Genomic DNA, 27,430 nt, shown 5'->3' with positions numbered 1-27,430 from the left:
GTAAAAACTGAGGCTCAGAGAGTTCAAATAAGTTGTCCGAGGTCACACAGTGGAAGAGTGAGGATTCAAACCCACACTGGCCTCATTCTTCCATCAGTGCTCCATTGGGGCCACCGGGGGCCAAGTCTGGCAGGATATACTCCCCACCACTTGTTCCAGGCGTGGTTGCAATTTAATGTGGAAGCAAGCGAGCATTCTCTTCTCAATAGCTCAGATGTGAAGGCCTGTTGGAGGGGACGTGGTGTCCAGGTCTGCCCCACACAGGGTGGCCCTGCTTATGAATTCCTATTCTGCACCCACAAGGGTCCCGGGCTTCTTGGGAGTGTCCTATGAAGAGGAAACCACATTCCAGGCCCAGATGCAGACAGATGTGTGCTTCCTCCAGCCTGTGGTGACTCATACTCGGACAAGAAAGCCACTTCTTTGCCTGGATTCCCTGCCCCAAAATCCTAATCTGGGGAAAGCTGCCTTAAGCTCCCTAAACACAAGGCCCTGTCCGGGCGGCTGGCGCTCTCAAGGGTGGGGTGCACCGATGCTGTCCGCCGACAGCAGGGTCCAGAACAAAGAGGAAATTCAGGGCGGGAGATCATTTTGTCTCCCTGGCGGGGCTCCTGCGGCCATCTGGCTGAGGGGGCTGTTATTCAAACCTCTGGAGCGTAGTCTGTTTGTCTTTTAGGAGTTTGCAGCTGATTATCTTCACCAAATTCCCACCAACCAACTGCGCTGGCTCCTTTAGCAGGCAAACCTGTGCAGCCAACATGTCCTCTCAGCTGGGTTCACGGCTCCGCTAGCAGCGAACCAGCAGCATCTCTGTGGTCTTATCAGCAAGGACCCCTAGGCCAGGGGAGGGCCTTCAGATCTCGATACCTGGGCCAGCCAACCAGTGGTCTAGCTGACATCAGAGACTGGCATGAAGAAGGGACACTTGGGAAATCAGAAAGCTCCTGGTGGCCAGATCAGCTCCAGTGGCCTTTGGTGTGATCAGTGCAGCTTTGAAAAGGAAGCACCAGCCCTTCCTGGGTATCTTCACTGTGCAGAAAAGCAATGAAGATCTCAGAGATCTCTGGAGAGGACTGAGCTGGGGCTCAAATCCAAACTCCAATACTTTTGTTATATAGCAACTGAGTCTTCATTTATTCCTTTGGAGATTGGGGATAGTAACACCTTATCTCCCTGCACCGCTGTATATGTGTGTATAAATACACACACATACAATAATACATGTGAAATGGGCCTAAGAACATGCCTGCACATAGCAGGTTCTCAAGAAATATTATTAGTTTTCTCTTTTCGTTTCTTCAAGCATATAAAAACTTGGTCTTTCATTCCCCTGGTTTGGAGGACAGGTGAGAAGCTGGTGCTCCTTGCTATAGCAAAAAGGGTGCAGAGACTGGGAACTTTCCTTCAAGAGACAATGAGAATGAGCCACCTTCAAAGTAATTGCACGGACCATGGACTGATAACTTTTTACCCAGAAAGTAAAATCCAAATGGTTTGGTAAGCTGTGAGCTGAGTTACTCAATATGCCTTCTGAACATCAGCCTGTCTTTGGGGTCAGAATGATGGACCAGGGCCATTCAGTGGGAACAGAAATGATGGTTGTTCTGCACAAAGAAAGAGATGGTCCCTTCTACCACAGCAATCCCAAAAAGCTCTATATGACAGTCAAGCATCCCTTTATCTAAGAATCTAGGTTAGGGCAATTTCTAAACCAATTTTTTTTTCTTTGTACTTCAACTATTCACCTCTTCTGCCTTTTGGAAATAAGAAAAATGGGGCTTCTTAAAATATCTTGCCTGGCTCCCCACTCCCAGCCTCCTGCCCCCACAGCTGAGATGGGCCCAGATCCTTGGCCCTTTGCCGGGGTTTTCAGAGGGCTCAGCCCCCATGGGCCTGGCATCTGGGCCTCCAAGGGGAAGGGTTTTTGACTCATTCCTGATACCAGTCATGGCCTTGCAGTCTGTTTCTTCCAAGATCATTTTAAGTGCCTGAATCCTAACCCCAAAGACTCGAGTCCTGATCCCAAACCTCAGGCCAGTGGCCATCGCCTGGTCTCCCAGACTTCCCCAGAAGCTGTCTGCTGGTCAAGACCCTGCCGCAATGCCCATTTGTCAGCTCCTGGCCACCACCCTACTTGCTGCAAGCCCCTCTCTGAGTCACCAAATGCCACTGATCCAAGCCCAGCACCAGATTTGAGACCCATTGCTGTGTCCTTGAATTAGACCAGGCCAGGCCAGTTCACTTGCAGCGTCATTTCACTGCCCAGGGATACTGTGCCCGGGGGAAGGTCATCACTACCCTGAGGAACTCACTGCACATGGGACAAGAGGGTTCTGTGAATAATGAACGAACAAATGAATGAATGAATGAATGACAATATAATGCAAATTGCAATAGAGACTCACAGAACATGAAAATGTTGGCCCAGAGGAGAAGTAATCCATTCCACCCCAGGGGAGCCAGGGAAGACTTTGGGGAGGAAAGTCTAACTTGGAGTTCAAAGGTGGAATGGGGAGACCAAAGGGGACAGTCTAGTTGTCGTTGATTCAACAGTCACTTTTATCTTTACCATAATTTATCCCTTTTGTGGCTAATGTCCACTTCGGATTCACCTAATTCCAGCTCTGAACTAAAAATTCAGGGTAGGATCTTGTCCTAAGTTTAAAACTCTGGATTTCTCTCAAGTAGAATTGTTGGTAAAAGGAGCCCTAGATGCGAAGTCAGAAACACTTGGTTGAAGCCTTGGGTCTGTCGGATCTTTAGGAGCAACTCCTTGATCTCTCTGAGCTTCAGTCTCCTCATCAGAAAAGTCAGGGAAACAGTTCTGTCCAGCTCACCTCACAGGGCAGTTGTATGGTTCATATGAAATAACACACGTGAACCTGCTTCATGGACACAAGACTCCTCTAGCCCCATGAGAGTTCATTAAAGCAGCAAGACCTCCTCGTGGCTGTTCTAACAGCGAATCGAAATATCAGGGTAGCTACAAGGAAAAATCGAAAGCTTGATTTTCCCCCATTTTGCATGCCTATAATTCCTGGGCTTGTTGGTCAACATATGCCTTACAAATGAGCTCTTACCAGGCCTGACATTTTGTATCTGTTTTCTCCTGCAACTATTTTTCAGTAGAGAAATTCCACCCGTGCAACAAAGACGCAGGCTCAAGGTCACTCAGAGTAAACGTGTGTGTGTGCCAGATGGGTGGTTTCGACACAGCAAAATGTGTGAGGAAGAAAAGAAGGAAGGGAAGGAGGGAGGGAGGGCACTCCATTTGAGGAAAAGGAGACCGCCTGCCCCTGAAAAACCTTAGTGAAGGATGCAGATATGCACGCACTGCTAACCTGCTCCTGACCTCTCCAGGAGAGGCCCAGGGAGGGAGAGTTCTGGAGAAGTCACCAGAGGTGGAAGTGGCTCTCAATTGCTTTTCAATTGCCTTCTATGGGAAAACAGGAAGAAAGCAATCAAATCAGGAGCTCTCAAAGGTTGAGGTTCTCAGAGCTGGTGAGAGCCTGTTGATTTCTGAGGCAGAGGACGACTGTGGGAAGAAATGCCAAACACGGAGGCCTGGCTGATGCAATGGAAGAAGGAACCTCAGTTCCGAGTCCGGAAGTGGGGCCCGCATGCTGCCTTGTACAGGGCCCAGGACAAGTCACTTCCACCCTCTGGGCCTCAGTTTCCCCTTGTGTGCAGCTGGAGCTCTAAGCTCCTTTCCGGAAGTGACCTGTGTCATCCATGATGCAATTGTCAGGTGCAGAAACTCAAGGAATGGAGAAGTTTGGTTCCCTGGAGGCCACGCCCCTCCTTTCTGCCCACTGGGTTTCCCATCCTCGTCCACACTCACTGATTGTGTTCCTAACAGAAGGAGCCTGCTCACAGTCATTGACCCAGCCTTACAGGGTCTGTCCACCAGGCTGTCCTGTTCACTCCTCCCAACAACCCTGTGAGCAAATAATAAAAACTATGGCAGCTGAGTGATGTTCTGTGCCAAGCACTATTCTAAGCCCTTTCCATTTTTATAATAATTTTACTTAATTCCTAACATAATCACATGATGTACAGGTATTGTTGTCCCCATTTTACTGATGTCCCCTTGCCCTGCCACACATGAGCAGGTGCACAGAAGGGCTCCTGTACCTGTCAATGACCCTAAGCCTCTGCAGCCTCTTTGGCCGAAGGAGCTGAACTCCAGTCCCGGCCAGTACCTGCCTGCTTGCATCAGGCCTCTAATTCTTCCTGGCTGTCCTTGGCTCTGGTGTCCCTCCTGCCAAAGGGGGGATCTTGAGAATCATTCTCCTGATGCCGGCAGGGAGATGCCACTCAGGAGGGCTGGGTCTTCAGGGAGAGGACGCATTTCTTCTTACAAGTTTCCTCCTCCCAGGAGAAGGGCTGGCCCACCCAAGGCTCCCTGGGCAGCCTGGACAACTGTCTGTTCTAGGAAACTGGCCCAATGTTTCTTCCTTCCTCGCCTCCCAGAGGACTCAGGGTTATGTCTGCAGGGCCAAGCCCTCCACCTGCATCCTAGATCCCAAGGCCTCCCTCCCGGCACTTCCTGCCCTCCCTGGCAGCCCCATCTCTCTCCTGCTATACTTATTCCTTCCCATTGTCTGCAGCTACAATGCAGCAGAGAGCACCCCAACCTGAAGTCAGGAGACTGCAGATAAATCCGGCTCTGACACTGACCGAACATGTGACTCTAGACAGGGTCAGTCCCCTTTCCAAGTCTGTTTCCTTACCTGGGGACTAGGATTCTGAAGGTTATGGTTCAGTGCTTTCTCTCCAGTCTGATTTCCTGCTGCTCCTTGTCTTGCCACTTCTGTTCTATCCAGACCTGTCTCCTGTTCACAGATTATTTAAGAAATTCATTCAATAAAGAGGCTGAGCACACAGGCCCTATATGAAGGAGTCTACAGAATGGTGGGACAGGGAGATGATAAACAGGCAATCACAAGTCAGCATCCTGAGAACTGTGAGGCCCAAAGTGGAGGGTGCTGGGAAACTAAGGAAAGGCATCACGCACAGGCTCAGGCTGCCTTTGAAGAATTCCCAGGGAGGAAGCAGCAAGCTGACAGCTGAGGGCTGGTAGGAATCAGCCTCTGGGCCAGGCAAGGTGGCTCACACCTGTAATCTCAGCACTTTGGGAGGCCAAGGCAGGCAGATCACTTGAGGCCAGAAGTTCGAGAGGTGAAACCCCATCTCTACTAAAAACACAAAAAAATTAGCAGGGCACGATGGCATGCACCTGTGATACCAGCTACTCTGGAGGCTGAGGCACAAGAATCTTTTGAACCCAGAAGGCAGAGGTTGCAGTGAGCTGAGATGGCACCCCAGCCTGGGCAACAGAGCAAGACAGTCTCTTAAAAAAAAAAAAAAAGAAAAGAAAGAAAAAGAAAAGAATCAGCCTCTAAAGAGAGGAGAAGGGCAAGAGTATTCCAGGCAGAGAGAGCAGCGTATCCCAAGACCTCCAAACAGGAAAAGGTCAGTAGATTAGGGGAATGTATATGGTTTAGTTTGATTGGACAATCTCATGCCCAGAGGTATGTATACACGCATGTGTGCATGTGTGTGTCTGTGTACTCAGCCATGATGGGGCAGCGGAGGAGAGGGAGGTGAGCCTGGAGAGGTGAGCAGGCACCAGGTCCTCACACAGAGCCTGTGGGCCACTCGAGCATGGGTGCTTTACAGGGAGCAGTGAGGGCCCACTGGAGGGGTTTTAAGCAGGGAAGGGGCATGATCAGGTTTGCATTTTAGAAAGATTCCTCCATCTGCCACGGGAAGAAGAAATCTGATTTTTTTAAATAAGAAAAATATTGACAATACCAGGTAACTGTGAGGATATGAAGTCACCGAAATTCTTATTTCACAGACACTGGGGGAATGTACATGTAATCTGGCACTGCCATTTTAAAGAACCTTTAGCAACACCCAGCAGAGTTGAAGATCTGTGCATTTTTGACCCAGTGTCTTAGTCCATCCAGGCTGCTATCACAAAGTACCATAAACTGCGGGCTGAGAAGTCCAAAGTCAAGCTGCCAGCAGATTCACTGTCTGGTAAGGGAACTGCTACCTGGCTCATAGATGTTGCCTTCTTGCTATGTCCTTACATGGTGAAAAGGGCAAAAGAGCTTTCTTTGGCCAAAGGACACTAATCTCATTCACAAGGGCAGAGATCTCATCACCTAATTGCCTTTCCAAGTCCCTACCTCCTAATACCATTATCTTGGGGATTCGGTTTCAACATACGAATTTTGGAGGGACACAAACATTCAGACCATAGCACCCAGCAATTCCATTTCTTGGTTTCTACCTTACGAAAAACACACACCCATGTGTGAAAAGACTTATATGGAAGGATATTCACTGCAGTACAATTTTTAATAGTGAAAAAGTAGAAATAAGCCAACCAGGCATCTGTAGGGAAACAGGTAGACTGTGATTCATTCATACAATGGGATGCTATACAGCAGTTAAATAAATTAACTAGCACTCCACTGATAAAGTTTGGAAGTTTGTCTCCGAATCTCATATTGAAATGTGATTCATGATGTTGGAGGTGGGGCCTGGTGAAAGGTGATTGCCTCATGGGGGCAGATCCCCAGGATGGTTTAGTACCATCCTCTTGGTGATGAGTGAGTTCTCACTCAGTTCACGTGACATCTGGCTGTTTAAACATGTGGGACACCTCCTCCCTCACTCTCTTGCTCCCACTCTGGCCACGTGACATGCTGGCTCGCCATTACCTTCCACCATGATTGTAAGTTTTTTGAGGCCTCAGCAGAAGCAGGTGCCAGCACCATGATTTCTGTACATCCTGCAGAACCACGAGCCAATTAAACTTCTCTTTTTGAATCACCCTCTCTCAGGTTTCCTTTGTAGCACTGCAAGAATGGCCTAACACATCCTTGTATCGAGAATAAATCTGAAAAACAATGAGCAGTGGAGAAAGAAAGGCAAGTTGCAGAAGGATGTGAACGTTATGTATGTGAGCCTTATCAGTGAAAATACACAAAATGCCATATATGCTTTGTGAATATAGCATCAGTAGAAAAAGTAGGAAAACATGTAGGAATAATGGTCACTCTAAAAGAACATTAGAAAGGGGAGGGAGAGTAAAGGGGTACAGTAGGAATTTAGCTGAAATTGTTATCTTTCTGTAAAAGACAGAACTGAAATGAATATGCAGAAATGTTTATATCTATTGAATCAAAATGATGGTATCTTGGTGGCCCCTGCATTGTTTACTATACCTGTTGATATGATGAAGTATTTTAACAATTAAAAAAAGATTGACAACATCAATCCATTGGTGGGGAACAAGACAAGAAGGAGGTGGATATGATGAAGGCTTAGGCTGTGTCCAGGCAAGAGGTGCTGGTGACTCAGACCAGGGTGGGGCCCAGGGGGTGGAGAGAAGCGGATGTAAATGAATGATGCTCAGGAGGTAGAGTGAACACAGTTCTCTGCTTGTATGAAGTCCTTCCTTCCTTCTCCCCTCTAATCTGGGCACCTAAATGGAGCTCTGCCTTCTCCAGAAGACTTCTCCAGCTCTGGCAGTCCTCAGAGTTCTCTCTACCCTTCCATCCCATAGCCTTTGCAGTACTGCTCACTCCTGGGGGCAGTTCATGCAAAAATGTCTGAACTTGTGGTTCATATGTCTCCTCTGCCTGGTAAAACTACAAGATTTTGCAGGGCAAGAACCCTCCTGTATGCCCTTGATGGGTTTTCAGACATGTCTGTGTGACCAATTGCTGTATCCCAGGGCCTTGTATGATGCCAGGCCCATGGCCAGTGCTGGAGAGGTTCTAGTTGAATGGATGAATAAGTGGATAAAATGATGAGTTCCAGAAAGACTTAAGGAATGCCAAGAAGCAATGTGGCAGTCCTGAAATGAAACCATGACTCTGCCATTAACAAGTAGTAACCTTGGAAAAGTCACTTCACCTCTCTGAATCTGTTTTCCCCAGCTATAAAATGGGGATAATTCTCATCATTAAGGATTAATGCTTACAGATATTACACATTGTTTATGTTTGCCTAGATATGTTATATAGGATGAATCTGCTAACCATAATACTACCCATAATATAGCTAAGAGGCCTGTCACTTCCTCCCCAATCACACTCATGTTTTACAGAACTCTCCTTGTTCTTAGCCCAGAAACTGTGGTCTTTTTATCAGGTAACCCTACTCCTTCCTCTGACAGCTGATTGCACAGCGGGTGGATCTCTGGCACAGGATGGGCCAATCAGATTCTCTCTTCCAAAAATTTGGAATTGAAACAGACCTAGTCAGTTGACATGCATTCATCAAATATTTGGACCAGGCGCAGTGGCTCATGCCTGTAATCCCAGCACTTTGGGAGGCCAAGGCGGGGGAATCACTTGAGGTCAGGAGTTCCAGGCCAGCCTGGACAACATGGTGAAATGAAACCCTGTCTCTACTAAAAATACGAAAATTAGCTGGGCCTGGTGGTGCATGCCTGTAATCCCAGCTACTCGGGAGGTTGAGGCATGAGAATCGCTTGAACCTGGGAGGCGGAGGTTGCAGTGAGCCAAGAATGCATCACTGCACTCCAGCCTGGGCAACAGAGCAAGACTCTGTCTTGAAGAAGAAAAAAAAAAATTGATGAGCAGCCCCCTCTAACCATACCCTGAACTTGCATAGCTGTATATTTTAGCTGCTGTGCTGCCATGCAAGACTCAAGCCTGGAAATTGGAGTAGAAAGAGAACACACTGTCTCCTTCCCTCCTGCCACACATAACAGCCTTTGTACTGGAGGCCTTTGTGGACAAGCCTTCCCTCTCCTACAAGGCCAAGCCAGATTTGTGCTTGTCTTCTCCACAGCACTTAGCCTAGTGCCTGGCCCTGAGAAGGTGCTCAGGTAACAGGGGTTCAGATGAATCATGTTAGATTTGCATGGAAACGGACTAAGATTCATGTGGGAGACAGAAAGCAAGCTGATGGGTGCAAAATACATCTAAATCATAGGCAGCATGCTTTAAGCAATTAGAGATGTTTAACTTATTACAGAGAGAGCTTGTGGACAGCAAACAGGAAAAGAAATTTTATATTCTCTGTGGCTAAGAGTTACAGAGATGGGGTTGTGGCTCCATGTCAAGAAAAGCTTTCAGACAGAACTGCTCAGACACACACCGGGCTGTCTTATGAGCCTCTCTGTTCTCAGAGGTGTGCAAGAAACTGGGTACTACTCAGCAACTACACAGGTATCTACAGAGTTAGATGTTCTGCAAAATTCCTTTCAACTGGGAGGGTCCAAGTTTATATGTTTATTTATTAGTGTACCCTAAATGAAATTGTTTTAGTTATCATTAAAGTTTCAGTTTTTAATAAGACCTCTCTGGAAACTTGGCCACATGTTCTGAAAATCAGACACAGAGCATCCATGGAATAACTGTTATGAGTTATTATTTCAGTTTTTATTACGCACTTTATTAATGTTGGATAAAGTTTTAAGAAAAGTTTTTTTTGTACTAAAAATGTTAATGGGTTGTTAGTCATCTTCAAAAGAGGAAAAATTGCTAAAAAGAAATGGTGTTGTTTTAGTGTTAGCCTGGAAGTAGAAAGAAGAAACCAAGTTCCCAGCAGAATGGATGGCATATGCTGAGCACATGGATGTGCACTGCTCTCTTTCTTTTTACAGCCTCTCCACAGTCACGAAAAGGACAAAATCAGCACTAAGACCAGGTCAGCTTGCAGAATCCAGTAGAACTTTGTTGTCCATGTGGTACCAGCTAACTGAAGAGGAATAGACAATTCTCTAAAATTGTGTATGGAGTAAGAATTCCCCCTGCTCCATAATAATATCTCCTCTAATCCCCTTCCTGTTTACTTTTTCCATCACCATAACATTCCACTCCCTGACTAACCAGGACCATTCTCAGAAGAAGTAGAAAGAGAAGAGCTAGAGGGGTTTTGGGGCTCCATCCTGCTCCTGTCTTCTTCTTGAGCCTCTGGCACTTGGTGCTTGCCAGTTAAGCATCCTCAAGGGACCCAGCCACCAAGCAGGCATGTAAACCCATGCAACCAGCTTCCAGGGTCCACACATCAAAGCCAGAGAGAAGCAGCTACATGGCAAACAGGAATGACAAGTGATCCTATCACTAGACAAATACTTATAACAGTGGTTTTTAATCTTGGTATGGGAGCTTTTAAAAATCCCCAAGGCTATATCTGTAATCATTAAAATTAGAATCTCAGGCATCAGCATTTTAACCTTCTCTTTAAAAACTGAAGTATACTTTGCGTACCTTTAAACACATCTTGATTTGTTTTGACAGATGCATTCACCCATGTAACCCACAGCCTATCATGACGTCGAACATTTCCATCACCTCAGAAACTTCCTCTTGCCCCTTCTGAATCATCCTCATCCTCAGTATTCAGAGCTTAAGATGCAACCATTGTTCTGATTTTTTTAACCTTAGATTAGCTTTGCTTGTTCTAGAATTGCATGAAAATAGAATGATACAGTATGAACTCTTTTGTGTCTGACTTCTTTTACTTAGCATAATGCTTTTGAGGCATTCATGTTTTTTTATAATATAGATAATTCCTTTTTTATTGTTTAGTTGTATTCCATTGTATGGATGTACACAATTTATTTACCCAGTTAGCAGTTGGTGGACATTTTTGTTGCTTCCAGTGTGTGGTGATTCTGAATAAAACCTCTATGAACATTAACATACAGATCTTTGTGAGAAAATATGTTCTTACTTCTCTTGGCTCAATGCCCAGGAGTGAAGTTGCTGGGTTATGTGATAAGCGTGTATTTAACTTCACAGGAAACTCCCAAAACTATACCATTTTACATTCCTACTAGCAAAGAATGCGAGTTTCAGTTGCTCCACATCCTTGCCAGCACTTGTTATTGTCTTGTTATTATTTTAAATAAACTATTTTAGAACAGTTTTATATTTACAGAAAAATGACAAAGGTAGTAGCAAGAGTACTCACATATCCTGCACCCATATTCAATTATTACTAACATCTTACATTAGCACAGTATATTTATTACAAATAATGAACTATTATTGGTACATTTGTAACCAAAGCTCATTCTTGTTTCTTTTGTTTTTACCTGATGTCCTTTTTCTGTTCCAATATTTCACCTATAATGCAACATAATGTCTAGCAGTTGTGTCTCATTAGGCTCCTCTTGGCTGTGACAGTTTCTCAAACTTTCCTTGTTTTTGATGATCTTGACAGTTCTGAGGAGTAATCAGGTATTTTGGAGAATGTACCTCAGTTGGATTTTTCTAATGTTTTTCTCATGATGATACTGGGGTTGTGAGTTATGGGGAGGAAGACCCAGAGGTAACGTGCTATTCTCATCACATCATACCAACAGTACATACTATCAACCTGATTTATGATTATTGATGATGACCTTGACCACCTAGCTGAGGTACTAAGAAAAAAGATCTGTTAATGTGCCACGTATTTGCCTTTTCCATTTACTTTGCACTTTTTCTGCAGTGTCCAATCTACTCTTATCCAATCTAGTGAATTTTTTTAAATTTCAGATATTAAATTTTTTAGTTCTAGAATTTCTATTTGGTTTTCTTTTTTATCAGATGGGGAAATCTCAATGGAGAAATGGAAATGATAAAAATCCACAAACATATTGTGGATTTTTCACAAACTGCAAAATCCACAAACATATTGGTAATAGTTATTTTAAAGTATTTGTCCACTAATTTTATTATCTGCATCATCCCTGGATCTGTTTTTACTGACTGTTCTTTCATCTAGTTGGTGTAACTTACCCTTTACCTTTTGGTGTAACTTACCCTTTACCTTTATATTTCTAGTAGTTTTAATTTCTTTGCTGAACATTGTGGCTACCACATGGAGAGTTCGGACTGTGTTTGCATCCTCTAAAGAGGATGCCTTCACCCTTCTCATCATGTGAGATGAATCAAATTTAGGAAAAAAAAAAAGAACTTATAAACAGGTATTTGTTCCTGATTTGTAACCCACAGCCTATAAGGTATAATAAATCACACCTCACTTGGGGCTGTAGTCAATCCTTGGTGTAAGTTCAATTTATGTGTACTTAAGTTGGCATAAGTACACAACTATGTTATGTAATAAGTACAAGAGGATTTACATAGACAGTTTCTAGGGAATGGGTGTTATGTTCCCTAGAACAAAACAGGATTTACATGGACATTTCTAGGGAACTCCAAAGAGTTTTGTGACTTCCTTTCTGGAAGGCAGTTCACTTTTTTCTAAAGATAATAAGACACAGCCTTTCTGAGGTCTCAACTAAATGTCTAGGGTATTCAGTAAGGTGACTCTAATATGGTTAGTCAGAATTCCAACATCTATCAGCACCGATACGACCAAAATCTCTGTTGAGCTCACAGTCCTCCAGGAGCTATTACTTGCCAGGTCTCTCAGAGTGTCAGTCTGTGCCTGCACAGTTTCAAACTCAGTGAAAGACTTAAGGGGACCCCATGAAAATTTCACCCCAGTATTTTTTAAACTCCCTAATTGATTCCAATGTATTTGTCAAGGTTGAGAATTATTGTAAAGGAATTGGGGGAGAAATGCCCTGGTACCAAAGACACTTCAGAATTCCTCTAGATGGGCTGGTCCCGGAGAAAGTCATACAGGATATTGAAAAAGAAGCTCTACACTAAAATGACTCTAACCTGGTGACACAAAGAGATAGACTCTAAGATAAATCAGTGAGAAAAGTTTACCTTACCTCCTGTTCTTTAAAATAATTGGCTATAAAAACTCACTCCTACCTTATCTGCAGAATCTCCTTTAAGACTTTCCTGTCAGCTAAACTGAAAAAACTAAAGTGATATCTGGTCAAAAGGAGTTATTGATGTACTAAAAACAGAAGGGAATTAAATCAACCCTTAAAGAATTCTTATCAGTGGTCAGGTTCCAAGCTCAAGGGAAATAAGATGTCCTTCCTTCCCCAAGGTAGCTCCCAATCCAGTTGGAATTCCCAGTTTATATGGAGCTAGATGAAATACATTTCACACTGTGATAGGTCTATGGTATGACAGAGATGCATTCGAAGTGCTTTTAGGAACACAAGTATGTCTAACTTTGGATCTGAAAGCCTTTACAGAGGAATAGCTCTTGAGCTAGGTCCCCTTAAGGGTAGGAAGAGTGAAGAAGGTGGAGAAGGTAAGGGGTATTCTAGGAAAGAGAATATACGCAAGGGCATTGAGACGGCAGAATAAACGGAACATGTGGGGACATTTAAAATGTTCAGTGTAGAAAAAATGAGGTGTAGAAGAACGTTCACAGAACACCAGAAATAAGACGCCTTCACCCTTCTCATCAGGTAAGATGAATTAAATTTAGGGAACAAAAAAAGAACTTATAAACAGTTATTTGTTCCTGATTTGTAACAAATCGCACCTTATTTGGGGCTGTAGTAAATCCTTGGCATAAGTTCAACAATGGTGTATAATAAGTACAAGAGAATTTATATAGACAGTTTCTAGGGAACGGAAGATGGCTAACCATCTAAGTCTAATCTGAAGAATGCCATCTCACTAAAGCATTGCAGATTAGCACAGAACTTTGGAGAGTGAACTTTCCATGTGGATTGAGATCCTTCTTATTGTTTTGTGTATGCACAAACTGCAAAAAGGCAAAATAGTTGCACTGGGAAGATTAAGGATCAAAGACGCTTGGCTAAGCCTGGCCAAATGTGCTTTGGAAATCTCCCCTGCAGCTAGAAAACCTTAGTCTGAACACTGCTGCTGCCATTTACTGCCCATTGGGCCCTTGAGAAACTCCTTTAATTCCTCTAAGCATCAGTTCCTTGAAATGGGCCGTCAACATGCGCCTGCCCTGCTCTGTCTCAGGAGATTGTCGGGAGAGATCAATGAGCTACTTTGTGTGGAGAAACTTTGTAAAGATTAGAGCATAATAGTGATGCAAGGGTTATTATTAGCAATAATAAACAAGAAGAATGTGTGACAATGACCAGAATTTCCTGTTGAGACAACAGTTTCATGAAACTATTAAGAAAGGTAGGATGTTTTTCATTTCCACAATGAGAGTTATGTGCTGGTATTGTTTCAACATTCTCCAGGGAATAAAGGGTTTCGTTGTGATAAATAAGGAATAAGCCAGTTTGTCTGAAAGATTCTTTTCCTCTTTAGAATCATTTCAATAGCTTTTTGTGCCTTCCCATATTTTTCCAGCCAATGCTGCCATGACGGGTGAGAACTGGGTATAGGCAATTTGAGGTCTTCCTTAAAAGAGTGTTATCTTTCCATATGCAAATACTCATAATTCAGGGCTGTGAGTTCCCTCCCCCAACCCCTAGGCAGCCCTCAGGCACAGTCCTGGGGCACAGAAGGACATCTGTCTCATCAATAACCTCAGGAGTTTCTTCCATTTGCCAAGAAAAGAGGAAAATGCATCCCTGAAACCAAACCACTCTACAGGAATCCCTTTATTCCTCTCCATCAGCACAGGACAAGAGGCTTTCGTGTATATATCAACTGGCATCTGTCGATCTGTCAAACAAATATGGGCAAGACCCTCAGGAGGAGGGCCCACTGCCCTGCAGAATTATAACACAGGGATTCTTTCTTGTTGGATTGAGGCCTACCAGTGATTTTGATGACCTTTGGGCTGTCCGTTTAATTTCATGTCATCAAGTACAGCAGCCAACTGCCCTTCCTCATATCCTGCCACTAAGAGTTCCAATCCTCAATGGTAATCCAAAGCCTTCTTCTCCTAAATTTCTACTAAGATAACCAAACTACTGTAATAGTGGGAAAAGGCTGCATTGTCAGAGGAAACTTGGAAAAGGTTCCCTCCTTTGCTGGAATTTTATAGCATTTTGTGTGTGTGTGCGTGTGTGTGTGCGTGTGTGACAGAGTCTCACTCTGTTGCCCAGGCTGGAGTGCAGTGGCATGATCTCAGCTCACTGGAACTTCTGCCTCTCGGGTTTAAGTGATTCCCCTGCCTCAGCCTCCCAAGTAGCTGGAATTACAGGTGCCCAGCACCACGTCCAGCTAACTTTTTGTATTTTTAGTAGAGACGGAGTTTTGCCATGTTATCCAGGATGGTCTCGAACTCCTGAGTTCAGGCAATCCATCAGCCTCAGCCTCCCAAAGTGATGGGATTGCAGGCATGAGCCACTATGCCCAGCCAGGAATTTTACATCATTTCTCAAATTTCAATGTGCACATGAATTACCTAGGAATCTTGTTAACATGCAGATTCAGTAGGTCTGGGGTGGGGGTCCAAGAATTTTCATTTCTAACAAACTCTCAGGTAATACCAATACTGCTGGTCCATGGATCACACTTTGGGGAGCAAGAAATCAGAAGACAAATTTGAGCAATTCTCCCAGAACTCAGAAGAAATGGTTAGAGATAAAAATGATTAAAGTAACATTGAGGAGAGAGCCAAGAGCTATAATGGAGCATCTATGTAAGGAAGCGAACAGAGGAGATATAGAAAAAAAGACTGAGGTTGTATGTATGTTTCAACTTTAGAAAAACCTTAGTATAATTCATTATCTCAATATAGCAAAGCAGAAATACCATATAATTATTTTGATAGATGACAAAAATATCTGAGAAAATTCAACATTTCATTATCATCACCATTGATGATGCATTTTCTTAAAGTGATAAATGTACTCTGTGTAAAACCAAATCCAGCAAGAAGCTTACTGGTGAAATACCAGTGGCAGTCCTGTTTGCATCAATAACCAGAAAAATGTCCACTGTCATCAGTGTTATTAACACCATCCTCAAATTCTAATTCAGACTATCAAATATAAAAATGAAGTTGGGGTGATTTAGTTGGGATTATATTCAGCTTCATATAATCATGGCTTAAACAAAACAGAAGTGTCTTCCACTCTCGCCTAAGTTAGAGGAAGCTTTTGTAGCTCAAAGACCAAGGCCTTTGTGGTTCTCTTCTCAGTCATGTCAGAGGTGTTTCTTGTCCTCAGGATCTAAGGTGGCAGTTAGAGCTGCTCTAAGGATGCTGTAGCTGTCATAAACATTTGGTGTCTCAGGCCCCCACGTAGTGTTTCCTTGGTTCTCCCATCCTTCCTGTCTCTGTTCAATCCATGAAGGCTTGGCCAACTTTACCTATCACATGTCACACAGCTACTGGCTTCTAATTGTTTGCTAAGACAGAATTTAAAATTCTTAAATAATGTGGCAAGGCACATTACACAAAAGAAGCATATTATGTTAACAAAGTTAAGGTAGAATAATAAACACACAGCAAGGACGAGGGATTTTTTAATGTGAGTGAGAATATGAACGTATCCTAACAAGTATTAGATTATATCATAAAGGGGCAAGAAATTTCATTGTATGTTAGCAGGTGAACAAAAGACGGACCAGTGCAGGAAAGAAAGCGCAACAGTAGTCCCAACTATATGTCACAAGTAGTATATGGTAATGCTATTGTTTCCAAGTCAATGAGGAAAAAACGTGTGGCAGTGCAACTTGCTTAACCATACAAGAAAAAAAAAAGTAGATCCCCACCTCACATCACTTGCACATTCCAGAAGAATTAAAGCTCTAAACATAAAAAGGAAACCATGAAAGTATGGTTTAAATACATGCACAGGAAAATATGTACATGTATTTAAATAATATTGGGCAGGGAAAAGACTTTTAAACCTGCCAGCAAAGATGAAACAAAAACATGAAAATATTGAAGATTTTATTCTTAATTTTAAAGGTCTGCATCATTCTTAAATGGCCAAAACTGAACTGGACTAATGAACAAGAGAGGACCTGGAACAGACCTAGCCAGACTAGCCCAGCCCTCGATCCGTTCTACTAAGTAGAGGTTGGTAGATCACACCAAACTCACATGTGTGCTGTTTGAAGCTTGATAGGCATATATAATTTTTTTCCAGTTTCCATGGCTTTATGGGTAAATATGCTCTAGAAAAGAATGATCAATCCTGTTGCTTCTGCTTCTAAGTCAGTGCAATGAAGAGCTATGTCCAAGGGCGCTCCAAGCAGTCCTGAAAGAGATTGCTGCTGTGTCCATCTCTCATTCATAAGCCCAGTCAAAAGCACAAGATCTGCAGTCAGTGGGTTCTTTGGGCTTACACCATAGGTTGATTTCTTTTTCAGTACTTTTTACTGAGCCATTGCCATGAATGATGCACCAGCCCACCTGAATGCAGAAGTCCCCACAAATGGCACGTGGCTTAGAATCCACTGGATTGGTCTCCCCAAGAATCACTCGGCCTGTCTTCACTGCATTTGGCCCCTCCCAGACCATGGCCAAGACAGGCCCTGAGTTCCTGTATTTTGCCAGCCTAGGGAGGAATGGGCGGTCTTTCCAGTGAATGTGGTGCTGCTTAGGTGTTCTTAAGGCCCAGAGGAACTTCATGGCCGCAAGGTGGAATCGCTTCTGCTCAAAGCACTTGATCTTGCAAACCAGGCCACGCTGCATGTTGTCTGGCTTGATGGCGGTGAAGGTGCACTCAGGTTGGCCATGGTCCAGGAAGCTGGTTGGGCCAGGTGGCGGCTGCACTGCGCTGTGGGAGCCTACAATTTTTAATTGTTCCGAAAAATATATATTCAGTACAAATGAACCTTAAAAGCATTATGTGAAATGGAAGAAGCCAGACCCAGGAGGCTCCATGTTGTATGATTTCATTTATATGAAAAGTGAAGCAAATCCACAGAGACAAAAGTGGATTACTGATTGCCAAGGGCTCAGGGGAGAGGGGAATAGGAGTGACTGCTAACATATACAAGATATCTTTTTGGGTGATGAGACTATTCAGGAATTAGCAGAGATGATTGCAGAACTTCGGGAATGTATGAAAAACCATTGAATTAGATACTCGAAAGGGCAAATTTTACGGTGTGTGAATTATCTCTCAATTTTTTTCAAAAACATCTGTGTTGTAAGTCACTTCTGAATGTGGGCTTCAATTCTTTTCAACTGACCCTACTGTTGTCGCCATGAAATAGCAAGTCAAAAGAACACCCTTCAGGTTCTTAAAGCACACTACCTGAGCAAGACCCAAGCAAGGAATATTTCTGTCCTGATGGCCAGGGTGGGCGGACCAGGAACATGCTTCCTTCTAGTACAATGCAGGTCCCAGACAGCAGACAGAGCCTCTCCCTGCATGAGCCACCCTATATACCCACCACCCAGGTTAGGTCAAGTCAGGCATCCTCTAAACAACTCAAAAAAGTCTGCTTTTAGTTTGCAATTTTGAGCAAATATATGCTGAGTCTCCAGTGGGTAGATTTGATCTTCTGTGGTTTCAGAGCATTTCTGAACTTTTGGTTCCTAAACCATGAGCTTGACCTCACAAGGACTGGATCCTCTCCCAGAACTCCATCCATATCACTTTCCAGCAACTTTGTGTCAGTTGGCCTGTTGTTGATCTGATATCATGGAAGTGACAGACAGAGCATATCACAGCCGGAAGGAACTTACAGATTAATTAGTCCAACCTCCGCAACTCCCTCCCATCTCCTACAATCCCCATTTAATGGATGAGGTCCAGAGAGGGGAAAGAGCCTCCCTAGATCTCCCAATAAATAAGTGAGGAAACTAAAATTAAATTTCTGTGTCCCAGTCCCCAAAGCACATGTGGTTCTTACATTCAATTATTTCTGTTGCAATATTGGCCTTAATATTGGCTTCCACTTCCAATTAAATGATGTTCTACACTGTGAACAGCAAATGGGCTGGCACAAGACCAGCACCAAGGCAAGGGTCTTAACCCTTTCAGGATGCTCCTGACAGTGCTAAAATAGGAAAGCCACACTCAGGACAGACCCCTTGGGCAGGCACTTTCTCCAACTTTCCTATGATTAAGTAAATTTAGCCTTGTTCACAGCAGCAGATGGAATTAGTAGAAAGTACCCAACTATTTGCATAGCAAATTTTGCGGTCTCGTAGAATATTATGCTGGAAAGGAAGCATCTCTCTTCCTCATCTCCCCTCACTACTAAAGCAACAACGATGTCAGATGTGCTCTCATTCATTAATTCATTTCATCAACAAACATTTTCTAAACACCCACAATGTGCCTGGCCCTGTGTTGGACACTGGGACATGGAAATGAGTGAAGCATAAAACTTGCCTTCAAAGAGCGTCTAGCCTATTGGGAGATGTTCCTCTAATGACCAACCCTGGCTGAGGGGAAGATGAGAGGCAGAGAATTTATGCAGAGCACGATGGAGACACAGGAGAGTCCCTGATTCTGGTTTGTGGGTCAGGGAAGACTTCAGGTTGTTGATGACACATCATAAGCTAGATCTTGAATGTTTTCAGTGGCTGAGGAAAAGGGAAAGCTTTTTCGAGATAAGGAAGAATAGCACAAAGCATAAAAGTGCATGGAACATTTGGAAAGGAGAGGAGACCAGGGTTTCTGGAACAAGGTGCCTGGAGCTATGCTACCTTGGTCAGTTCCCATTTTATTCCCATCAATAAAATACGGGTTTCTTTTGGGATGAGGCCAGGGACTGTGCATTATCCCCTTCTGAATTTCCAGCATCTGGCACAGTGCTCAGCACCTAGTCAGAGCTCAGCAAATTTTCTCCAAGTGAATGAATTTTCTCTAAGCATTGACATGTACTAAGCACTGATTATAGCCAGCCCTTCATATTGCAGGTTCTGCATCTATGAATTCAACCAACTGTGGATTGAAAATATTCAGGGGGAAAAATGGATGGTTTCTTCTGTACTGAACGTGTACGGACTCCTTTCCTTGTCACTATTTCCTAAACAATACAGTATAACAACTATTTACATAGCATTTACATTGTATTTTCTATTATAAGTAATCTAGAGATGATTTAAAGAATCTGGGGGATGTGCACAGGTCCTATGCAAATACTACACCATTTTACATCAGGGATTTAAGCATCCTCAAATTTTGGTATCCCTGGAGGGGTCCTGGAACCAATCCCCTCTGGATACTGAGGGACGAAGGTATACAGCGGACATTGTACTGAGTGCTTCTCACACATCAAATAGTGTAAACCTCACATACATCTTATGAATTTGGCATTATTAGTAATATTAATATTATGCCCCTTTAACAGATAAGATGACAAAGACAGAAAGGTATAAATAATTTGTCCAAGATCACACAGCTAGAAAGAAGGCAATCTGGTCTTCAAGGCCACATCTCTGCCGGGCTGCGAACATACTCCCCTCCGTGTGCTAAATTTCTATCCTACTATTCTGTAAGCTCCCTGGGAGAAGAGACAACATCTATTTCTAGTCCCCGAAGTTCCCGCTCTTAAACACTTCTCTGTCGCTGTAGTAGAAATGAACTGTGGGAGAGGGGCAGCAAGGGGCCAGATGGTGAAGGGTCTTGACCACCAGCCTCAGGACTCTGAACTCAGTCTTAGAGATGACAGAACATTTAGCATAAGCCAACGAATCTCTCAGCAGGCATGTGCCCAGCATCTTTTCAATCTTAGCACAGAAATGAGCCTCTCTCTGGACTTTGAAGCTAGGACAGACTCGCTGGGAAGAGGAGAGTATGACCCAAGGTCCCTGGACTCTGCGTCAAGGTGGACACAGCCAGACATCAGGGAAGCAGTTAGCAGGACAAAAGACCCAATGGGTGAAGTCTTTCTCTGTATGATAGGCTGAGACATCTGGCTCTTTTCTATGTTCTAAATTTGGAACAAGTAGATAGCCACTTCCTCCTAATCAAGATAAGCCCAGGGCCGAGGATCCATGCAATTGTGCTAGGTCATTTAATTGCCTTCCTCTTGAAAACCTTGAGCCAGTCATAGGGAAATTCTCTGACCACGACAAAGAATAAAGGTCAATGCCTTGTGGCATCCTGATGCCTTTTACAAAGCCCCAGAGCCACAGGAGAAATCAATTCCAGTCAAATGAGTTGTGAAACTTTTTTTTTTAAATGGAGCCAGTATTTTAAGATTTTCCAAGTCATGGAAAAATAGACACTAAGAACATGAAAACAACACAAAGTGCCTCATGAAATCTAATTCTCATTGTTGTCCAGACAAAGCCAGATCAGTTTCATAAAGAGGTGTATTTTTTAACCCACCATAAAATGATCTATTATGAAGTATTAATGGGAAAAACACTACTACAAGTTATTTTCATTTTTCCCAGCTGCTCACAATTTTGTTATTAACTATGCTTTCCTTTTCACAGCTTTTTATTCCGACTACAAAAGTAATGCATGTTCATTTTTGACATTTTGGCAAATAAAGAGAAAAAGAAATAAGTAAAAGCCACTACAACCCACTATTAACAAATGTGGTTTTTTTTTTTCCACAAAAATTAAGATTACACTGTATATAGAGTTTTAAACATAATCCTGTATGCCCAATATTCTTTGAATATGTTATTTTTATCAATTATATCAGATTTCACAGTGTGGATGTGCCATAATTAAGCTAGTCACCATCCTGTGGACACTTAGGTTGGTTTCAGTTTTCTGAGTTTATAAATGAATGTGAGGAATGTCCTTATACAAATATCTTTGTCCTAATTTTTAGGAGTTTCCTTAGGAAGCGGAATTACTAAACAATGGGATATAACTTAAGGTTGATGATATATTGTGAAATTATCTTCCATTTGTTCAACACATTTTAATTGAGTGCCCAAGTGCCAGGCAAGTCAGGGCAGGACGTGAGGTCAACACACCCAGGGACATAAATTCCAGAGGTGGCTGTGCTATAAAACTAATCGCTGTTTCATGGATTCACTTACAATAATCCAAGCAACATTTTTCTAGGCATGGTTCTGGGCACTGGGATCCAGGCGTGAACGCAGAGACAAACTCTCTGCCCCAGAGAGCCATATTCTAATGGCTGTACTAACTGATTTTTCTACCAGCTGTGTATCAGAATGCCTGGCTCCTGACCGCCTCACCAGCATCATGACCTTTTAACAACAGTAAATCTTGGGCTGGTGCAGTGACTCACTCCAACAACTCAGGAGGCTGAGGCAGGAGCATCACTGGAAGCCAGGTGATATGGTTTGGCTCTGTGTCCCCCACCAAATCTCATCTCAAATTGTAATCTTCATGTGTCAGAGGACGGGCCTGGTGGGAGATGACTGGATCATGGAGGCAGTTTCCCCCATGATGTTCTCATGAGAGTGAGTGAGTTCTCATGAGAGACAATGGTTTTAAAGTGTGTCACTTCCCCCCTTGCTCTCTCTGTCTCCTGCCACCATGCAAGATATGTCTTGCTTCTCCTTCACCTTCTGCCATGATTTTAAGTTTCCTGAGGACTCCAAAGCCATGCAGAAAGGTGAGTCAATTAAAACTCTTCTCTTCATAAATTACTCACCCTCAGGTAGTTCTTTACAGCAGTGTGAAAACAGGCTAATATGCCAGGAGTCCAAGACCAGCCTAGGAAACACAGCTAGACCCTGTCTCAAAAAAAAAAAAAAAAAAAAAATTAGCTAGGCATGGTGGTGCACACCTGTAGTCCCAGCTTTTGGAAAATAAAGAGAAATAAGTAAATTACTGCAAACACCAAGTCAGATATTTGTTATGAGATGCTCCTGGAACCCCAGGGAATGTGGCCTCCCTGGTAAGGTGGCTTGCAGAGGCAACTGTGAGTGCTCGCAGCTGACACTGCCAAAACTGGGGATAGACAAGCCTGGCAGATGGGACCCTGGCGGGGCATGTGCATCTTACCACATGTCAGAGGGACTGGAAGGCCAGAGGGGTAGGAGGAACATGGGTGGTGTGGGGAGGGCAGCTTTGTAGTTAGCAGAGGTGTATGTGGCTTCACTGTGGAAAACAAATGGGGGAGAGGACAGAGAGGAACCTCAGGGGTCCAGGAAAGATAAAGTAATTTTAGGGTATGGCAAACACATAACTCCTTATTTTGGCAAGTCACTGTGATCATTCTTAGCAGGTCTGAAGCTCTGAGAAATTCTACAATATGGAAACTTGTCTAACCTTGTTACAAATCCACATTTCCTGGGAAATAAAAAAGGAAGAAAAGAACAGAAAGGGCATGATGGCAGTCTAAAGGATCAACTCCAGGTAAGAGAAAAAGCCCTGGACTCTGCTGGTCCAGACTTGCAGAGAAGCGGGAGTATTGAAAACATATGCAGAAATTAAAAACGGCGGGCTTAATTTAAGACTGGATATGAAACTGGAGCAAGGAAATGTCAAGGATGACTCGGGTTTCTCATTTGAGCATCTGCCTAGTGACGCATTATTCTTGGAGAAGGATCGAGTCTAAGGTCAAATGGGAGGTAGAGGGGAGAAAACACCAGCAAAACATAGAGCAGTGGAAAGAGGCCTGAACTAAAGACGTGGGTTCTCAGTCCAGTGCTACCGACACATGATTGTATAACCCTGAGCAGGTTCCTTCCACCCACTGAGCCTCGGCTTCCTCACCTGAAAAATGAAGATGATAAGTCATATTCTAATGACCACACACCGCTGTCATTCTGATCAAATAAAATAATAGAAATGAAAGTGCATCCTAACGTGTAGAATGCAACCAAAATACAAGAGTATTATGACGATTATTGCTAGCAGTCGTTTGAGGACACTTCATTTATGACTCCCCAAGGAATGAAGTCAGAGCAGGACATGAGGTCAACACACCCAGGAACATAGATTTCGGAGTTGGCTGTGTGATAAAACGAATTGCTGTTTCGTTGATTCAGTTACAGTGATCCCAGCAACATTTTTCCAGGCAGAACAATTTTTTTTTCTCTGTCATTAGGTCTCTCTCTCTCTTCCCACCCATAATCAATCAGGGATTTCAACCAGGGTCACCCCTACCTCATCAAAACCTGCTCTCAAGAAATTATTCATTGATTGGCACTGAAGAAAATGTCCCAATAAAGCCTGAAGTGCTTTCTTCCCAGGGATGCTTACCCCTCTTCAAACGAGGACCAAATCCTCTGCCAAAGGAGAGGATGTCTCAAGGGGTCTGGGGTCACAAGGATCCCACTCAAAGAGGTACTGAGCGTGAAACAAGCCAGTCACACAAGAACAAGCAGCATATGATTCCACTTACAGGAGGTCACTAGAGAAGTCAGACTCAGAGGCAGAAATTGGAATAGTGATTTCCCGGGCCTTGTGGGAGGAAGGAATGGGGAGCTGGTGTTTCACAGGTACAGAGTTTCAATTTCACAAGATAAAAAGATTTCTGGGAAATTCTGGATGGTGGTCATGGTTGCACAACCTGTGTGTACTTAACACACTGAAGTGTACACTTAAAATGATTAAGATGGTAACTTTCATATGTATTTTGCTAGAATTAATCATGATGATAATGTGATAAATGGTATTGAGAAGTTCAGATTCAGGGTACTCTGGTACTCTGTCCTGGTACTTTGGAGATCACTCCACAGAGGGAGCCTGCTACACACACGTGTGGTGACGTGTACACACACATGCATACATGCACACACACACACATAGCCCCTGCCAGGCTTCTTCTGTCAGCTAGGCAAGGAGAGCTGAGCCCAGTTATCTGTGCCAGTTTATGGTTGACTCTGGAGATTTTAATAGTCAAAGAAATATTTGTTCTCACTGTGTGACCATTTCTCATCCCAGTTAGCTCTTACATGAGACATATTTTGGATCTGATACATTGAGGGGGAAAAACCATTACCCGTTTTACTCATTTTGAATAAACTAAAAGTAACTGACGTTCCCATTTCCTGGAGTTAAAAAGGACGGTTTAGAAAGGACAGAGGAAAGAAAAACATGGAATATGGGAAAAGAGCCGTGGACTGGGCATATAGGAGCCTGCTTCAAAACCTGGCTTTGCCCCCCATCTGCTGTGTGACCTTGGGCATGTCCCTTACCCTCTCTGGGCCTTAGGACCCTTGCCTATGGAATCCTCTGGCCTTTGAGGTTCCTTCAACTCTCATAGTCTAGTTTTTGGTGAGAAATAGGATTGGGGGTTGAGGCATCTAATTTTGCTAGCCATCTAGTGGATGAATCATTTTTATTATTCTAAATGTTTTCCAAGTGAATTTTGATGTGATCCTGCTCGGTAAGACACAGCTAACGACATCTCTCCTCCCATTCCTGGTTTGGTGTCTAGAAATAGTCTCTGAGTAATTTCTACTCACAATCCCCACTTCCTCGACTCCTGCTCCCTCCCCTACAGTCTGGTTTCCGACTCCCCAATCCTTTAAAATTGCTCTTCTCAAGGTCATCATAACTTCCTGTGGCTGGGCCCAATAGACACATCCCAGTCCTTTTCTTCCTTGACCTCTCAGGAACGTTTCAACACAGGTGACCACCTTCTCTTTCTTGAGACACTCTCCTCTGTGGGGCCGAGAGGGAAAATAGCCTGCTCTCCTGGAGTCCCAGGGTCACCACTAGGATTTGAGTACCCACCATGTCAGCCCCAAAGTCTATGTGGTTCACACGACTTGCAGCCACTCACCCCCTGTTGCGCTCACATTGCCACCAAATTCTAGATTCACTGGGTGATTCATTTCTTCAGTCATTATGATTTGTCCAGAGCCAACTATTTCCCAGGCACTATGTGAGGCAATGGGAATACAGTAAGGCCAGCATGACCTCTGCCCTCCTGGCATTTGTAATCCATTGCAAGAACCAGGCATCACATGGGAGAGGACAAGATCCGTCTATAACTACAAATATGATGAGTTCTCGGAAGAAAAAGTGCCTAGAGCTATGAAAGATGAGACGGGGGGCAGACAAGGCGTCAGCAAGGAGAGTGACAGGACACCAAGGTCTGAAAGAGGGGAGGCAGCCAGCAGGAGCAGTGGGAGGGGCTGCAGCAGGCACAGGGGACCTCCCAAATCTTGAACGGGGAACCCGGGGGCCCGACATAATCACACACCAATAGCACCTCGCATTTCTGAGATGGAGGGTGTGGGAGACACGCATGAAGACACTGGAGGAGCTAACCCTCCACCCTGCCTTCCCTCCCAGCCCCTCACCCCTTGGGGCTGCCTCGTCGCCCTTGAACAACGAAAGCTCCAGAGAGGCTGTAGCTTGGACCGTTGAAGGGTCTGAAAAGGGCCAAGGTGAGTGAGAGGACACAGTAAAGCAGAGTGCAGGAGGAGGACACTCCAACGAGTCATCTAGTAATGCTTTAGACAAAAATAGTCCATTGATCTGTGGAGACTGGGGACAAGAGGTGGGAGGAAGGGTAAACCGTGGATGCCTCTTCTTTTGTTAGAAAATTGTTATTATCATTATTATTATTATTTTGAGACAGAGTCTTGCTCTGTTGCTCAGGCTGGAGTGCAGTGGCACGATCTCGGCTCATTGAAACCTCTGCCTCCTGAGTTCAAGCAATTCTCCTGCCTCAGCCTCCTGAATAGCTGGGATTTCCCACCACCACGCCCAGCTAATTTTTGTATTTTTAGTGGAGATGGGGTTTCACCATGTTAGCCAGGCTGGTCTCGAACTCCCAACCTTAGGTGATCCGCCTGCCTTGGCCTCCCATATGTTTTGTTTTATTATTTATTTTGTTAACTTTTATTTTAGGTTCAGGGGTACCTATGCAGGTTTGTTATATAGGTAAATTGAGTATCACAGGGGTTTGCTGTACAGATTATTTCGTCGCTGAGGCAATGAGCATAGTACCCAAATCACCCTCCTCCCATCCCCCACCTTCAAGTAGGCTCCTGTGCCTGTTGCTCCCCTCCCTGGGGCCACGTGTCCTCAATGTTTAGCTCCCACTTACAAGTGAGCGCATGCGGTATTTGCTCTACTGTTTCTGCTTTAGTTTTCTTAGGATAGTGGAAGGCCAATTCTTTTGTGCTGACATTGCTTGGTTCAACAGGCATAGAATTAGAAATATTTTTCCAAGAGGGAGAATACAAAACGCTTTTCCTCAGCATCATTGTCAAGAGTGGGCTCTCCTGGCCTCCTCACTACACACTCGAGGCCCTTCAAGATGACCTGGTCCCACGTCCTCCATGCACAGATGAGGCCAGGACACCGCACCGGCAAGGTTCAGGACCTCCCGAGGACCATGCAGCTGCCAAGCGGCGCAGGCGGAACACATGCCTACCTGACTCCAACATGCACACCTGTCCACACATCACCTTAGAGGCCACCTGGGCCATCCACCTCACTCACATGCAAGATGAGGAAACTGAGCCTCAAACAGAGGGAGCCACTTTCCTCAGGATCAGACCTCCATCCCTGGAGGCTCAGCTCTGCTCCTTCTGCTCCAAACCTCCTCGTGGGTGGCAGAAGAGAAAGTATCCCCTAAATAAATACCATTAGCATGCAGCTATGAACAAAACAATGTCCCCGGGCTGGGAGGCCAACGTCCCAAGGCGATGTGAGGAAAGAAGTTGCTGCCTTCCCGAGCAGGGGCAGCTGCTGTGGAGCTGGAGCACTGCTCGGCTTCCAGCCTCTCCTAGGAAAATAAAACTCAGGAACGCAGGAACGTTGGGCAGGAGCCCGTGGGAACAAGGCCCGCACTCCCCTCTCCAGGGGCCGCCA

General features: G+C 44.2%; 1 pseudogene; it reads right to left on the bottom strand.

Annotated features, from left to right (window-relative positions):
- Positions 1-16,411: 16,411 nt before the first annotated feature.
- On the bottom strand, positions 16,412-26,984 carry LOC116524604 (annotated as a pseudogene).
- Between the last annotated feature and the right edge of the window lie 446 nt (positions 26,985-27,430).

This window comes from Sapajus apella, unplaced genomic scaffold, assembly GCF_009761245.1.
Source record: "Sapajus apella isolate SASKATOON/1434 unplaced genomic scaffold, GSC_monkey_1.0 scaffold46, whole genome shotgun sequence".
Classification (NCBI taxonomy): Eukaryota; Metazoa; Chordata; class Mammalia; order Primates; family Cebidae; genus Sapajus; species Sapajus apella.
The sequence above is the reverse complement of the archived record's forward strand: the minus strand, read 5'-3'. Positions and strand labels throughout refer to the sequence as shown.